The sequence below is a fragment of the Cimex lectularius genome, unplaced genomic scaffold (genome assembly GCF_000648675.2).
Source record: "Cimex lectularius strain Harlan isolate CLEC.00 unplaced genomic scaffold, Clec_2.1 scaffold7, whole genome shotgun sequence".
NCBI lineage: Eukaryota > Metazoa > Arthropoda > Insecta > Hemiptera > Cimicidae > Cimex > Cimex lectularius.
In genome coordinates this window covers 1,354,772-1,373,185 of record NW_019392731.1, presented here as the reverse complement: position 1 = coordinate 1,373,185, position 18,414 = coordinate 1,354,772, and positions in this window count along the sequence as shown.

Below are 18,414 nucleotides of genomic sequence, written 5' to 3'. Positions count from 1 at the left end.
TTTATAAGCAAGTAGGTGGTGAAATGTTGAGTTTTTAAAAACCGTACAATCGCGAAAAGTCAAAATTGCGATTTATTTATCATTTTGACCGCATTTGTTCCTGTAATTTTGAACGTTACACAAGTCCTTTGTCAGGCATTTTTATATGCTACGGTTCATATCTGTAGGATATGATTTTAGCTTCTAAATCCCGATGCGCAACCTGTGTAACATACCAAAATGCAAAATAATAAATAAATCGCAAGTGTGATCTTTGACGAACTTGTGGTTTTTAAAAGCTCAGCATTTCAACACCTACCTGGTTATAAAATGGTTATTAGTTCAAAATTGTAATATTTAACATTTATTTATCAGCTGGCCATTTTGTGCGGAATTCTGGGATTTGTGTTCTTAATATTTTTGCCAACTGAGAAAATGCGTACCTTTTGCAATATGTACATAATTCAATCACCCATTTGAAAATTTAAAAAAATATAAAAAAAATTGTTCTTTTTTTAAAGCAGAATATTGCATTTTTTGAGCCAATTAAGATCATACGTTCTGTTAAACATTGTAATTTTCAAAACTATACGTCTATAATTCACGGTTCTTCCATGTTCCTATTGATTTTTAATTTCACTTTGTACGAAATTTTTCAGTTTATAACATTTTTGTCAGAAAACAGTTGCAAGGTAAAACGAAGTTTCACTTACTTCCAAATAGGTGTTTAAGATGGTCAAATGTTAACATGTAAGTTTTTTAAGGTGGTTAATTATTGTCAAATTTATAGTTATGGGTTGTTATTGTTCAATTTGTTTTATGTTCTGAGGTGTGGTTTTAGCTTCGTAAAGCAAATTACATGGTTGAACTGGGTCCCAATTGGCATGGGCCTTAATTAACTAATTTCTATTTAGTCCGCTATGTGGGGTGCTCATCTGTCATTCAGCTGCGACAAGATATTAGAAGTTATTCTTTAAGTTAAACAATTAATTATTGTCTGAGTTTTGGTTTATATTGAACACCAATGGCACCAATCTAAAGTTATAATTAATGTTTAACTTGCAGGGACGACATGATCCTAAGCTCGTGCTGCAAATTAAAGCCCGGTCCTGAAGACAAGCGTTATGAATTTGTTTGCTCAACAGATGCCGATGCATCACGCCCTAAGTGATTCATGCTGGAAAATGACAACGTTTAATTAGCTGAACCATCTTTAAAGATGACGGGGAAAAGCGGTGATTTATTTTCAATTTACATTTATTACTTCTGCTTCAGCTCGTAAATGATATCTTAACATTATTAAAACCCGCCCCTGAAGACATACATTTCCCAACAAAACTTGGTTATTGAATGAATTGCTGGAACGTTATAAAAAGCTCGATACATAAGAGAAGCTCAAATTGTCGAGTTAGACATTCGCAGTCAGAAAGTTGAACAATTGTTATCATTCAAGAATTTAAGTCCTAAATAAGAGAGAGAGAGATAGATGGATAGAGAGAGAGAGAGAAAGAGAGAGAGATGAATAGAGAGAAAGAGGGAGTGAGAAGGAGAGAGAGAGAGAGAGAGAAGACTGACTGATAGTGAAAAAGAGAGAGGGAGAGAGAGATAGAGAGGACGAGAAAACTAAAAACAAAAGAGAAAGAGAGAGAAATAATAAGAGAACAAAGAAGAGAAACATAAAGAACCACAGAGAGAAAGAAAGATATTAAACAATGTGAGACATAATGAAAATTAAAATTGAAACTGGAAACGTCCTTAATAATACAGTGACAGTCCAAACCGAGGCGTTCTGAAGAATCCAGTACAAACTAAAACTTCTGTATTCTCTGAATAAAAAAATAGTTTTATCTCTAAGTCCTCAAGTATAGTGAAAACGTTCAATTCCAATATCGCAGCTTTAAGGGGATAAGTCGCCTTAACGATAAGTCGCCTAAAAATTGTCTACATTATTCATTCTAAATATTAGTACTATCCTAATTTATTGATCAACAAACAAAGAAAAAAATATTTTTCCTACCTTTTATTTGTTTCAAACTTTTTGCGTTAACGAACAAAGAAAATATTCATAGTTGAATACACGTTGAGATAGAATATTAAGGTTGAAAAAAACCGGGTGTTCCGTGGTAGTTTAAATTTAGAGATGGACGTTTCAGTCTATAATCCCTATCTTCAGCAAAATATTTAATAAGAGGAAATGTGAAATCTTATTGATAAACAATAATAATGTTTATAACTGTTTAATCATTGATAGTCCATCTATATTCGCTGGAGTACGTAATTATTGTTAATATTTTACTCTAATAATAGATAATACATAGTCGCAATCAAATTACCAGGACTACATAATATAAGACCATAATTAAGATTATCCTGTTTGTCTTTCGCAATATTGATATGGGTAATACGGGCATAGTTTGGTCAGAAAGGACAGGCAAGACTTTCCATCAAAGTTCTGTCAACCGTTTAAGTATAGAGTAACTAAGAGTGCAGTGTCATCATTAAAATTTAATTATGCTAATCAAAATATTGCAGTGATTATGTGTTATCCGCCGTTTGAAGAATGAAGAGAAAATGTTGGCCAAAGACGTTGTTGTTTTGTATAAAACATCGACTAAAATCAATTTCATTCATTTTAAATTATTTTAATCTGAAAAGTATAACATGCCTTGTTCAAAAAGTCGACTTGTATTCAACGGTATTGTTTATAGAAGGAAAATAGGGAAAGCAGAAGAGAGATGGTTCAATACATTTTCTAAAAATTGTTATACTAGTTTTCCAGGTACTGATAAATGCCACTACATGGTTTAGTAATTATCTAATCTTATTAATGAATCAGGCAAGACTTTCGATCAAAGTTCTGTCAACAGTTTAAATATAGGGTAACCCACAATGCAGCGTCATCATTAAAATTCCATGATGCTAATTCAAACATTGCAATGATGATGTATTGTTCAACATTTAAAAACATAACGAGAGAAGGTTGCCATCCAGGTACCTTAGCAAAGACATAGAACGAAGTCGAAATATTCACACATTCTCACATCTCCTCTGATTTCCTCAAAAAGCTTTATTATTCGGTGTAAATAAAACGAATATGAATAAATAAAAGTACTTTTGGTTTTGATGTAGACGACTTAGAGATAAACGGACCTTATTTTTGGTGTTTCAATTGACTACATGATCAATATTCAACTCCGCATCATTATGAATATAATACTGTTAGTTCAAAATATAGATACTAATTCGAACGATGGTTCAAATAAGAAGTGAAATCGTTTATCTAATCAAATACTTCAAAAACATTTAAGTATTGATAATTAAAAGACTGAAAATTTTGTTGGTATATTAGTCATAGTCAGAGAGTTGGCTACCTTAATATCCAAAACATAAATAACAACTTGACCCGAAAAATGAATTGGTATATATAAAAAAGAAAAAAAAGAATGAAAAAAAGAGTGCCGGCGGCAATGACCAATGTAGTTGTAAGTTCCTGGAATGAACAGGTTAACCAGATATTGATTAGGCAAGAAATAATTGAGTTTAAATTTTAACCTATTGCAAACTACACCAATTTAAACGTTGAATATAATCCATTAGATTTCTTGGTCCGATTGACCAAATAACTCCTTTTAATCATTTAACCTTTATGTAAGGTATTGGTTGAAATAAAAAGACAGTGTCACGAGCGGGATTCGAACTACAAACTTCTGCTAAATATGCCGCTGTGCACCACTCGAGCTATCGTGACTTCGATCTTGAAAAATCGCAAAAAAGAGGGAAAATTCGAAAGGTGAGTTGAGATGGGAAGTTGGTGTCCGATTGGATGAAATGCTTTAAAATTTCAAACAATACCGTTAAATATAAAAAAAAAAAAAAAAAAAAAAAAAAAAAAAAAAAAAAAAAAAAAAAAGTTACTCCACATTTATGGCGAATTTTTTTAATAAAGACCGACATAAGCCAGGAATATCAATCCGAGTTTTGTCAAACTGTACATTGCTAATCTATCTGCCAAGCAAGCAAAACCACCAAACAAGTTTCATAATTTGAAATGTAATTCTATTGTTTTTTGTGTATTTTTTTAAATTTCGTTTTTACATTTGAGTCGGATATGAATACTCTTAACTCAGAAAATCAGAAAACCACCTAAATTTGCCTGAGATTTATTTTTGTGCGTTGTAATGCATCTCTCCCAATGTGACAACTCTTAGCCAGTGCTGCTGAGAGCTGATATCAAAATCAAGTATTATTATACAATCTACAAAACAGAGCGAGATAATCTGAAACCTTAGGTTCGATCAAAGTTTAATTCGCATAATCAGCATCAGTATTTTGCTCTAGACAGTTGATTTATTACTTCACAGTCTTCCGGGGCCATATGTAAATAAAAACTATTGGGTCGAAGTTTTGATTTGTTGAAAAAATCACATATTTCATCGCTTCGCTCGTTTTTGTTGTTTTTAGCTTGTAACAATTATACAACCTACGCCACGATTTTGAGGATCCTTACACATAACAATTTAACCACCATTAATGGCTTTGTGGTTTGGATGAATTAACGCAAATATGCAATAGGAAACGACTTATTGAAGTTAGGGTTGTTTTGTGGTGTCTTTACGTCAATAAAACCGCAAGCCCTGGTTTCTAACACCCATCAATATTAATTCCTGTTTAACTAGTTAAAGCTAGACTCCTTAGTCAATGGCAAAACCGAGTTATGATTGTTAGGTCAAATCTTTTTATCTTACAATTTAAATGGTACATATTCAACAATAAATCATGTAGTCATATAGGAGGTTTTCAGTCAAAATCCATCAAAAAATTGAATATTACTTATAGAAAATAGGTTGTACTGATTCGAAAGCTCATTAAACGAAGCAGTTTGTGTGAAATTAGTACTAACAAGAACTTTTGCCAAAGCGTAGTGAATTTTCGAAATTCTTCAAAGATCTTCCATTGTTTAAATTTTTAAAGTTTGTACCAGTGAAACGGTTATCAATTTGACTGAAAAGATCCCAATCATGAAATGTTTAGTAGATAACTTTAGCCACTTATTTAATCGTATCTTTGAGGATGAGTGAAAACATTTAGAATTTACGAAAAGAAACGAAAAGCAACTTATTTGTGATATAAATAAAATATAATCCATTAGTTAACTTTCTAAGTTTATTTAAGGCTTTTTACCATTAAATATTCTGAAAAAAGTACCACAATTGTCGTAGATTTCTCCAATGTTGCCTTATTTTGTAAATATTCCAACGACACTTTCTTTCGGGTTGGTATTACGTTTGTCAACCTTACAAAAAATATTTCACTAGCAATTATCTAAAAAATGTCAAAGTATTGGTATGGAATTCTTATAACATAAGACAAATTTGGTGAAATCCCCCTACAAATTTGGTGATGACTTTAATTTTTTTTACAAGTCATTGCACGAGCCAGATTTGATTATTTAAAAAAACATGTTTTATTTATTTACTTATTTTTTTACGAGGGTTCGCAACAGCAGAGGTCATACAAACCCTCAGGGTGCCGGTGTTTTGAAAAAAAAGCCCATTTGTAATATGCCGGGTTTGAATGCAGGGCCGCTGGATTCGAACCCGGGATCTATACGTTACAATGATGAGCGCCGTGTGTTATTCTTAAGCGGCTACGGTGCATTCGGAAGCGCAAAGTTTTGATCGAAAATGTTGGTATTTTGTCGGAACTTAATGAAATAAAAGTCAGATTTGTTTCAATGAGATTAACTTGCTAAATTATGATTTTATGTAAAGAATCTGATTTCACAATCAGAATCACAATACACACAAAATCACAAATATATTAATATCTCAGGAAAGAGCCAAGGTAGAAACCTCTTTCTCGTAGCACCGAACTGCGTTTTATTTAGTGAATTCAACAACGCAGTATTGACGGTTAACCCTGTAACACCCCCGTTTATACCAGAATCCTCTATTAATTAATTTGTAAGGTGCAGAGAATATATTTTAAATGGCTAAAGTACGGACAATACATCAGTTCGACAGATTTCCTCTTTTATGAAAACCACTTACTATTACTACAATATACTACAATACATGTGTATCTGTACTGTCCATCTATACATTCCATTTGAAATGATATTGTAAAACCGCGTTTTCCGCGTCATCTCGCTTAGAAAATCCCACGAACGAACTGGTCTGAGGGATGTGGATAAAAAAAACCCTGTGAGGTCCGACGAGGGGTTGATTTGACAACCCTTTTCCATTACAATATGTCACTGTGAATGATTTCGGCATTCGGTGCTTAACAAAGGGTCAATGGAACTGAAACCTCTCTGAACATACTTGTTACAAGGGGAATGAGTCAGCGATCTCTATGTTTCAGTAATGCATTTAGGTAGGTTTGACGAACAGGGGAGTAATTTTTTCAATCAATCAACCTATAACAGGGCAGTCCTTTGCCTCCGAGCCGAACTGCGGCCCTTAATTGCAGAAGGATAGGTTCCCAAAGTAATGGATGAAGACGAATCGCAACGTCGTATCAGTTGCGGAAAAATTGATACACCGGATCCGGTAAGGGTGGATAATAGGTAAGGCGTTGAGGGTGGACTCCCCTTCTAAAAATCTACTGGGAAAGGGGAATATCGCGATTTTTCACCTTATAAGTAGTCGGTCTCCCCACTTGTCCAAAACACTTACTGGGACAAAGATCAAGTGAGATTTATTTCCGTCGGGAATCATTCAGGATGGAATTTCACTCGACAGAGATCCATCTATTGTCCTTTGTGTTATTGGAAATATAAGTTTTCTGAAAATCCGGCTTTCCTTTATCTCGATCCAATCGAAATGCCTGGTACTAAATTTTGCTTTTGTTGTAAATAACAAAAATATTTTATTCATCCCGTAAACATCCGTACTGGATCGTAAGAATATTGCTAACAATTGGTATTTATTAGATTATTAACATAAGCAGTTTTGCCAGCTTTTTATTTATTTCATATAACAATCTTCAGTTGTAACTCTCGCTAATATACTGCAACAAGTTAAGAACTTTATATTTTGAGTCGCCGCCATTGCTGTATGTAAATTCATTCTCTTACTTAGGCATACCCTTCAGCTGTACGGGTAAATTCAATTTGGCAACGAATAGCAAAACGCACTTAATAAAGATATGCAGGATCTTGGAAAGATCAAATAAATTGTATCTAAAAGTAAAACCAACTCTACCACCAATTCAATTGTTGCATCTGCTTATTATGCCGCTGAACGTTGGGCTGTAGTGCAGTTGAAAGGATTGGACAAAATGCAAATCAGGTATTATAAACGGCGGTTCCATCTGCCTCGTAACACGTCTGATAATGATACAAAAATCGTGTTTGGTCTTCAATCTCCTTGCGCCCAAATTTTGAATATGGTCATAACCTGGCTTACAAGTGTCAGCTAAAAAATCGCTTCTCAGATCTTTTGGTTCTGTTTGGTTCACAACAAACTTTTCATTACCTCGCAAAGAATATTGCTATGGTTGCTAACTGGCTAATATTTTTAAAAGATAGTTCCTACTCACAGTGAGTTGTATTTAACGATCCGATTTCGAGCTTACAGCTCATCATCAGGTTGTACAACTCCACCAATCTGATGATGAGCTATAAGCCCGAAATCCGGATCGTTAAATACAACTCACTGTGAGTAGGCACTATCATTTTAAAAAGATTGAACAACAAAATCACTATACCATTCATCATTTCTGGTAACTGACTTTCCCATTTACATGATATATTGGCTCTTTTTGTGTCCTGAATCTTCCTATTTTTTGTGATGTGTGTTGGCAAAGCACAAACGTGCGAGAGAATTGAGCGATACATTGGCTCCGTTTTCAACCTCTTCTCTTAGGAAAATTTCCACTCTTTATTTATGTGAAACGTATTTACTTCAAAATGTTTCCGTTGCCAAGCAGAGAATTATAGCGCAATTAAGAGCATAGGGTACCGCAGCAATTAAATTCTTCTATAATGGCATTCCATACTTCATTCACAGCACATCATGCACAATCTAAATTTAATGGTAAACCAAACTTAGACACACATAAGAAAGATATGCCCGATTTATTGATTCGTTAAGAAATAAAATATTTACAAACCTGGTTAAGCGCCACCATTGCTATACAGGAATGAGAAATTAGTATGTATCTTTTTAATTGTTTTGATAGTAGTACATATTAATATGTACGGTTATTAAAAAGAACCTGGGGTATTAAAAAAAGATTATATTTTACTTTATATTCCGTGCATTGCAGTTGAGAGTTTTCTTCTTGGATGAATGTGGTCTGCCAGTGGTTCTTTATGCCCATCATATACAGTATAATAATGATATGTGATATTTTGTGATAGGTAATAAATAAACCATATCCGAATCCAGCGACAGATCCAGATTTTGCTATTTGTAGCCAGCAGACTTGAAAATCACCTAGGGTGTAGGTACGGGTGCAGACGTCAGCTTAGGCTCCGGACGGTACTGTCAACAGTGTCAATTCAGCACCCATCGCATTTGTACTGACGTACAATCATAAATACATTCTCTCCTATTTATATACCATTCATTCAATGAGAGTGGTGGTGTACTCGATATTCCTCGATCACCCTTTACTAATCGAATTGAGAGTCGATGGGGTACTCGACGTTAGTGACGTTCGATACCAATCAATATGAGTAAAGTATCTAGTATTTTCTTTCGATACCGCGTAATTTTGGCATCGAATATTGTCATTCGATACAAGTACTGTATCGAATACTTTTTATAGTATCAAAAAATATACCCAATAGAGTTTTCGTTGAGTGTTCAAGTAATATTGAATTGTTATTTACCGTTCAAAACTTAACTGTCATCAAACTGGGAATTGACTAGTTACTGTTAAAAGCGCCTACTACTAACTAGTGGCATGTGTCAACAAAGTTAATCTAGATTTTTAATGGGCGATTGCTAACTTGGCTGATAATTGTTTCCCGCGTCGCACCTTCCACTTTCAATTTCAGTAATTTCTTATAAAATGTTTTTGTCTTCGTCCCTAAAATGTGTTCGTCTTCCTTCTCGTAGGTATCTAAGGTATCTACCTAATCATGTCTCCACCCAAGGCATGAGGTTATTTTACTAAGAAAACTGAATCATTGGCATCTTGTAAACTCTGGGGAATTCACTGGGAATACGCCTTACCTTTTCAAACATTTGAAAACCAAACACCCTTTGATCAATTTTTTCAAAAGTCGATAATGATAAAATTGAAATATCAATTATGTTGAAATGTGTTGGCAGCTTTTCTTTTTTCTTACCTACGTACCCACTGTGTGAAAAATACTTAAAAATGAAAAAAAAATTGCAATATCTTAATGATTTTAACGCATGAGCGTATTTTACCCAAAGTCCACAACAGTAAGTTGATTATTTATGAATAAACGAAAATGTACTCATATGAATGAATACTCGTTAGTATCGAATAATTTCTGTCGATACTTGAGTGGTATCGAATATTTCTTTCGATCGAAGTATTTTGGATATCGAGTACTGGTATCGAATATTTTCGGGTATCGCACGTCACTATTCGACATTCCACCATCGACCCTCGCAGATCACACATGCACTGTAATAAATACGTTTATTCACAGCAAAAGCTAGGTATGCAGAATTGTTACCATATAAAACAGGACAACCCCGTTTCCTCTAAGAATCGGAACAGAGGACCAAAATACTCGCTGCCGAACTCAAGCATAATTCTCAAATCGGGTGGCATTCCCGTGCGCTCACTGTATGGGGCAAAGGAATTGCACCTTTAATTAGGCGGGGCACATCGAGTCACCTTCCTTTGCATACCGGACAACGCGTGCTTTGGCCCAGTAGTAAGTATCCATGTGTCAACCTTACATGGCTTATTTTTAATCGCGTGAGGATGACCCTACTTTTACGACTCGGATCCTCCGAAGTCCACCCATCTATGTTGCCACCTTCTTTTAATCATGTTTTTATTGCACTCTTCGTCAGAAGAAGGATCGCGGTGGTTGGGACGTCCTGGCCTTAGCCGCCTCGTCCGCCTTTTCGTTACCCCACAGACTATGTGTCCAGGTGCTCAGACAACAACCGAGATGATCCAGTTCGTGGTATCTATCCAGCAAAAGCAACTACGAGAGGCTCGGCGGAAAACTGTCATAGAAAGCAGTAACCGCGCTGAGGTAGTTGGTGCCGACTAGGTAGGCAGAGCACCAAACGTGTGCCAAATCGTGTACAGTTCTGCCTTGTAACGCAGTTGTTGAAGTGGACGCACCCCGCGATAAACGGCACACGCCACACCTTCGTCAGTCTTAAACCGGTCTGTAAACACAAGCCGAAAACCAGTGTAGCTATTTCTATAGGCATATATCGTTTTCTTCCTCTTTCTTATTACCTTTTCCTCACCATCCGTTTTCTTTTAATTGTCTCTCAACAGTCTTATCCTAATGATCATAAACAATAAATTAAAACAAAAGACAATTTACATTATTACCTAACATCTGTAACAGCGGAGCGAATAAATTATCAATTAGAGATGAGTTTTCCTGAAATAACATGCTAAGCTTCTTGTTTCGACCTGCTTATAACCTCGAAGTTTCTCGATGTGTCATTGCTCAGTTCATTGCACAAATTGAAATTAGACGACCCGTTTAAGACTGCGGGAATTCGCAATTATGTTGGGATGGGTTTTCTCCGTGAACTTAAATTTAAACGCGGTTGGAACAAATGGAGAAAAATTATTGCTTGTACTTTGAGTAGAAGAATAACCGATGATGGGATATACGGTTTCAACCAAATGTATGCATTGGAAAGTGTTAAAAAATCGGTTATGGATTATCTTTATAGTAATCAAACGGTGTTTTTTTCATGGGCGAGTTAAAGACCTTTAACGTGCATGCTTTCACGGAATGGGCTTCTTAATAAATCTTTATAGTACACTTGCGTGAGCAAAGGCGGCGTGGGGCTATTAGCTCCTGTTTTTAAGTACGTTTTATGAGTTGGTGTTTGTAGATTGCCAAAGGTTTTGACAGGATAAACAACCTGAAACGTAACTGCGAATTTACCTTAATTGACTTGTTAATAAAAAGTGCAAAATACAAACATTTGAATCAATTGTCGTATTGTTATAATGCATGTGTCTAATATTTAACTATTTAACTAGACGTATAAATAATTAATTTATTTAGTCCGTTAGATTTCGTGGTTTCTTCATATTTAGGCCTATCATTCGTCAAAAAAACCTGCATTGCAAGACAAAGAAAAAAAGTTATCTTTAACACTAGTTTCTTAAAACAAAAAGTACAAACTGTTATTTTATTACATTGTTATTGTTCGATGGGAAATGGATTGTTGTCAATTGGAAATGATTTGAAAAACTTACTGAGGTCACTTGTGGTTATGCCACTACTCCTAAATACAATTTCACCAACAAAGGAACTCCTACCAGAAATACAAGCGTGGAATGCCTTTGAAGAACCAAGTCTTACTAGTACACTGACGGTTCCTAAACTCAGAGATGCACGGGAGCTGGAATCCTCGGGATGAATCCGAAAACCCAACTGACTTTAACCTAACGTAAATAGTTTTTCAGTCTGAAACACTGCGCCAGAGAAATAAAAAGGCTATAAAACATTCCTGGAATATATCCATTTTCTCTGGCAGTCTCTGGCAGGCGGCACTAAGTCCTCATCCGACATAAAGGCAAAAAGCGTGCGGAACTGGAATGGGTCCTGGGCATTCGGGACATAGAGGCATTGAGAAAGTAGCTATGTTGGCAAAAAAGGAGCCAAAATCCTATTTTGGCCTACTACCTAACCACTTACAAGGATATTTCTAAAGTGGATGTTTAATGAGTCCAAAACCTGGGTGGAACAACACACCTTAAAGCAAGAAAGAAACACTGCGGATTCTGCCAGGAAGAGGAGGAGACCGCAGAACACGTTTTACATTTTTGTTAGGGTCTATCTAAGTAGATTCTTGCATCTCAGAGAGAAAAAGCCGCAAGGAACAAGGAATATCCTACAGTAAGGATAGCTACTGGCAAGACTATGGAGGTTGATTAACAAGGAGTCAGTGGGGAAAAAAAAACGTGCACAATTGATCTAATCAGGTCGTGGAATGCTTTGTGGCCACAGTTTTTCCCTATTCTTATCCCTTAATTATTATAATATTAATAATATATATAATAATATATTTATAATATAATATTATAATTATAATATCTTATTGTTCATGAAATAATAATTCTATACCAAGAAGTAGTTATAGTTTCTTAAAGCTGAAATCGCGAGAAGCATACTTTGTAATGATTAAATTATGTTAATGGAATGTTTTCATTCTTTGCAGTTTGCTTGTATGTTTCTTCTTGTTCTTAGAGTTTGGGACTTCTAAGTTTCATGGCTTCCCGTCAAAAAATAAAATGAAACGTAATATTTAAAATTAATTAAGGTTTTTAATTGAGATAAAAAATTGTAATATATTAATTGGTCAAGTGGACCACGAAATTAGTGAATTGAATGTAATATTTAAAATTGGCTTCTTTATAAAAAATTACACAGAAGAAGAAGAAGAAAAATAACTTTATTCTGGGATTGGTGTCCCTTAAGAATAATATACATGAAATAAATAAAGGAAGTTCCTTCTATGAAATTAAAAATAAAATGATGTAGAAACTGTGGCACAATGTACACCAGTAAGGCAGGCCAGAAGAAAAAATAACAAGAATATTAAACTAAATATCAAATATTAACGTAAGGTCTCTGCTTGGAGGGAGAGGAGGTATACAGGTGGGATTTAAAGGAGGAAAAGGAGGCAGAGAGACGAATAGAAAGAGGAAGGGAGTTCCAGAGTTTAGGGGCTCGAGTCAGAAAGCATCTTTCGAAGGTATGGGTTGTATGTTGTGGAAGGATAAGGTAAATTGGGGATGAGCGGGTGTCACGAGTATGATGTGCGGAGTTGAATTGGAGGGTGATGGAAGGAAGACAATGAGTGTAGATGGACTTGAAAAGAAAGCAACCTAGAAAATACTGTGCACGGAGGAGAGGTAAAGCCAGGAAAGGTGGGAATACAACCCCGACATCCGGGACCTCCGTGGGGTGCCGAACACGAATCTTACTCAACAATTCATAATACGCTTCAATTCCCCCTCCGAGAGACCACCGAATGCCACACAACTATAATCGAAGAATGGAAGCATAAGGGAAGATATAAGAAGTTTGTGGGTGGAGAAAGGTAACCAGAACCGTAAGGTAGAGAAACAGAAAGGTAGCCAGGACCGACGAAATAGGGAGGGAAATTTGGGAAATGTGAGGATGCCAGGAAAGGTTTTGGTCAAAGACTACGCCTAGGTTTGTAACCGAGGAGCAGAAGGGAATGGAATGGAGGTGAGGTGGGATGCTGAGGAGGGAATTGACGAGTTGCCTGGACCCGATAATTATGGCCGTGGATTTGGACGGATTGACGACTAGGGAATTTTTATGTGCCCATTCGTAGATTGAGTTTAGGTCTTTTTGAATTTTGGGAATGGCCGAGAGAAGATCGGAAGGGTGGAAAGATATGTACATTTGGGAGTCATCGACGTATAAGTGATAGTTACAGGACTGGATGGAGTCAGGCAGGTCGTTGATATAAATGGAAAAAAGGATACGCACTGTTAAGTTGATAAATTATTGTTACATGGACAGTGGATTGTTGTCAATTATAGTTGATGATTTTTAGTTCCCACGACTATAATAATAATTGGCAGGATAAAATATCCGGAATAATGCTATTCACCAAAATAGAAACAGAGATTATTATTTTTTCAGACTTACAACAGTTTATAGCTATATTCGAAGAGCGTATATCTGCATTGCAAACTGTAAACGATTTGAGATTTAAACAATTCCATAATGATATAACGTGGAAGAACGTAGGAATGACATTCAGGAATGTAAGATAAATCAATTTTCGTCATAAGGAGGAGGCCATCAAACCCACAAAGGCCGTTTTCTAAATAAGAACCATGCGGGCCCCTCTCAATTGTCAAAACATCAAAAGGACGAACAATGAACAATTAGAAAGGGCCAAAGTAAGTTATACGTTTGACAATAGCTTTAGGGGCAGATAGAGGGGAGTGGCTGTCGTGTAAGCATAGCAGAGTGGAGCGAACACTATTCACACATTAGTCTTGAGGTATGCGCCTCTGCCGTATAAATACTCAAGAAGCTTCGATGAATATGGATCTGGGAGGGAGTGCAACCGGCCCTTTAAAACAAATACGCCTTCAATTTCCATGCAAATGCGTGAGCGGGGCCTGAGTGGAAGCGCGTGCTTCCCTTTAAGTAAGTTAGTCGGTCCAGTGTCATCCAAACACGACAGATCCATCACTTCAACCCTTCATTTCCATTTAATATATGAGGTGCTTGACAGTGACACAGTTTACCCTTTATGACGATAAAATATTTCACAGAAAAAGACCGTTCACCCTAATAGGGTATAGGGCGAATAGAACAGAACCACCCCTCAGCAGTTCGCCCTTTGAGGAAGAGTAAACCTTTTGAATCAATTGCACTGGAGAGAATCAATCCATCGGTCAACATCTTTTACCACATTTCTAAGAGAATAATTTTCAATTAGTGATTAATTGGTATTTCAAACATTATTTAAGTACATGTTTTTGAAATAAATCAAAATCTATTATATTCATTATATTTAGTGGTCTATCGACTAAATAACTTCTTTCAATTAATTAATATTTTTATGTAAGGTTTTGGTTGAAATGAAAAAGCTAGTGTAACGATCGGGATTCGAACCCACGACCTTCGGCTAAATAACCACTTGAGCTATCGTGACTTCGATCTACTGGGACACCAACTCCCCATTTCAACCTACAACCTTCCGAATTTTCCCTCCTTTTTGCCATTTTTCAAAATTCTCCCCGTGGCCACTTCATATGTCGCCGAGAATCCAGTCTGAGTTGGTCTGTTAGACTCAATATTTCGACATTTTCAGTGTTGGGTCTATGTGATTACTGTTAACTCATGTCTTATTTATATTATAGGGATGGCAATATGAAAAAAACCCAGAAACATCCGTGTTTTGAAGAAAACAAATTTTCGTAGGTTTTTTTGAGTTTAGAATCGATATTATCGTCTCTTAAATAGTTTTTTTTTTTTTTTTTTGTGGAAAATAAAATGTATTTGTCTTATTATCAATTCCATTATATTTCGTTGTCCGATTGACCAAATAACTTCTTTCAGTTAATTAATCTTTATGTAAGGTATTGGTTGAAATGAAAATGTTATTGTCACGAGCGGGATTCGAATTTCAATCAAAAAATCGAAATTCAATCATTTATCGACGAGAATCGAATCCTGATTACACGACATTTGAAAAATGGCAAAAGGAGGTAACATTCGAAAGGTTGTAAGTTCAGGTGGGGAGTTGGTGTCCGAGTGGATCGAACTCACCATGGCTCAAGTGGTTAAAGCAACGGCATATTTAGCCGTAGATCGTGGGTTCGAATCCCGCTCGTGACACTAGCTTTTTCGTTGTAATCAAAACCTTACAGAAATATTAATTATTTGAAAGATCTATTATATTATTTATGCATTTATCTCCAAGTCTAATTTTACATTTTTTTTATTTTCTTGGTTTTGGTTTCTTAAACCAATTTAACACCCTTCCTTTGTCGAAACTGTGTAACAATGTTGTTTTTTTATTAAAATTGTGTTTTGTTTTATTTAACTATTACCTATATTAATTTTAAAAAATTTATTTTCTGGATTTAAGGACCATCTCATTGAAACGATCCCGTTGGGTTCACTCTTACAATTTATGTCGAAAGACGTGATAGTAAATCATTCACCATGATGATGAGCATTCAATTTCTCGACACCCGTATCGTTGTAAATAACAAATCTGTGAGTAGAGCCACCATTTACAAAAATTGAATCTCATACACACCCCACCTTCATCATTTCTTTTAATGACACTTGTTCTCTGATATTATTATGTCAAAAGAAATTCTTATATTTTCTGTAAAACTGACTGTTAAACAAGGCTTTCCTTCCTTTAGTACTCTGTAACTTTGCAAAATTATTACATGGAATGTTATTGCATTAAATTGAACACATTTCTTAATTTTATAGTGGTAATAATCTTAAGTCTACATTCATTTTAATGACTTAATAGAAATTAATAAGATGCGATTCTCAATCAATGTTTTCAATGCATTACAACAAAAAAAACTTTTGTTGAAATCAAAAGACAACACATAAATTTAACGAACCACACTAAACCTAGTATGCCTTGGCTACGTGATTTATAATCATTATGGTAATGCCTTTCATCATAAATTTCATCTCCATTAAAAGATCATTTAAGTTCCAGAATTTAAATAATAAACCTACTGTATCAAACTCTATACGATAATAAAGACACAATCAATAATATGACTTTTAGCCCTTACCAATTTGTAATATTCTAAAATGATATTCCGAATTATTATAATTTTAGTTTTAAATAAAAAAACCGAAGAGCTTTTGTTCCCCAGATTTTGGCTACAAAGCGTAGTATTAGTCGGCTTAGTATAGTGAATCATTTTAACATAGGCTAAAATTTCAGCTCATTATTTTCCATAAATTGCTTCTGCAGTAGCCGGGTGGTTAGCGTAATAGATTCTCGGTTCGAAGACCAGTCATGGGTTCGATTCCCACCGACGCCCCTGGCCCTTTTTGTCACGATACCCTAATAATACAATCCATTGTCGAATAACACACTTCTACCTTGACTAATATGCTACGTTCATAAAGCCATTATATATATATATATATATATTTTTTTATTTATTTATTTTTTTTTTTATTGAAAAAATGCAGATTTTTTTAACCTCAGAAGTACACATGATATACCTACAATAAAAAATCCTTTAGTGCTATATTTTGTATTTTTCACTTGAGCACACTTTCTTCCTTTCTTTAATGGGTCGTGTATTTTCATATTCTTTTTTTTTCTGTCAATTAATATGAGAATTCTTTATGCTAAAAATATGAGCTGAGATTTTTCTTCAATTTTAAACCTTTCGCGCAAGTGGACGCAATCTCTGAACAATAGCCTCACCAATTTATTACCCAGCTGTTTTAATTGTAAGATTACTTTCTTTTTATACTTAATTTTTATTTAAACAGCTGTTGTACACAATTTACCGCTGGTGACACCACAAGTAACTCTTCTTAACCATAAGCTTCACTTATGTTGCAAAACCACGTGTCAACTACCGAGAATGGTGTAATCTATGCAAAATGAAGTTTAAGCCACAACACATAACGTTTACACTCCGCCGTGAGACTTGTCCTAGCACATACTTATACAATGAACCTATTTCTTACTCTGACAAAGTTATTTTTTTACGACATATTTTATAGGTATCTAACTTGGAGTCCGCGCACACGATTTTTAAAAAAAAGTTACCATTTAACGATGTTGGGATGTAAAGTGTGTAGTAAACACTTTGAATGAGTAGAAATACTTTGACTGAATATAAAATATAATTTTTTTGGATTGTATAAATTCTCTTTTTTCCACATCCTACATGTATTTGTTAAATTTGAACAATGTTTGTAAATCCCAGGCCCTGAAGATGATCTCAATAAAGATTGAAGAAAATGTTTTTCTGAAACCTACGTCACATCAGACCGCATCTCAAGATTTCCAAATAATCGTTAACATTTAAATTTTTCTTGGCTAAAAAGGCGCTCGGATAATTTGCTAATATTTTTCAACCTGGTTATTATATAATAAACCTTCCTATTGGTTTTATGTAGTTTTGGAGGTAAACAAATAGAAGACAAAAAAAACAGTTACGTAACAAACGATTAAAAATGTTTTCCTGCCGAACCGACGATTAAAATTACCATTAAAATCAGAAATTTCAAAATATACAACTAACTCAAACCTATACAGATGTACGTTTGCCAATTTTAAGGATCGATCCAATATTCCAATATTCAAAGTTTCCAATCGAAGATCCTATGCCTAATTGGGTCTGCCTGTTCTTATATAATAATCCACATAAGTTGTTGTTTTTTATCCACCAAAAAACTACACAAACTTTTCAAAATAAGATAACAAACACACAATTGCAATTACTCTGTAGACATCTCCAAATAATATCGATCCGCGACCTCTTAAATGACTTATCCAGAGCATCTGCCAATGAGTAGTTTGCTCCATAAAAATAAGCTAAAATTAAATCCAGTCTGCTGGTTATGTACATCGCAACAAAACCTTAACCATGAAAAAAAGGTCAAGTTCCAGACCCCATTAAAAAAAATTAGCCTATTAGTGTAATGATATCTACACTGTGGCCGGCCCCGTTCTTTTTTACTCCACAACCTGAGAGAACTCAAAAGAAAAGATAAAACTTCCAGTCTCCTCAAAA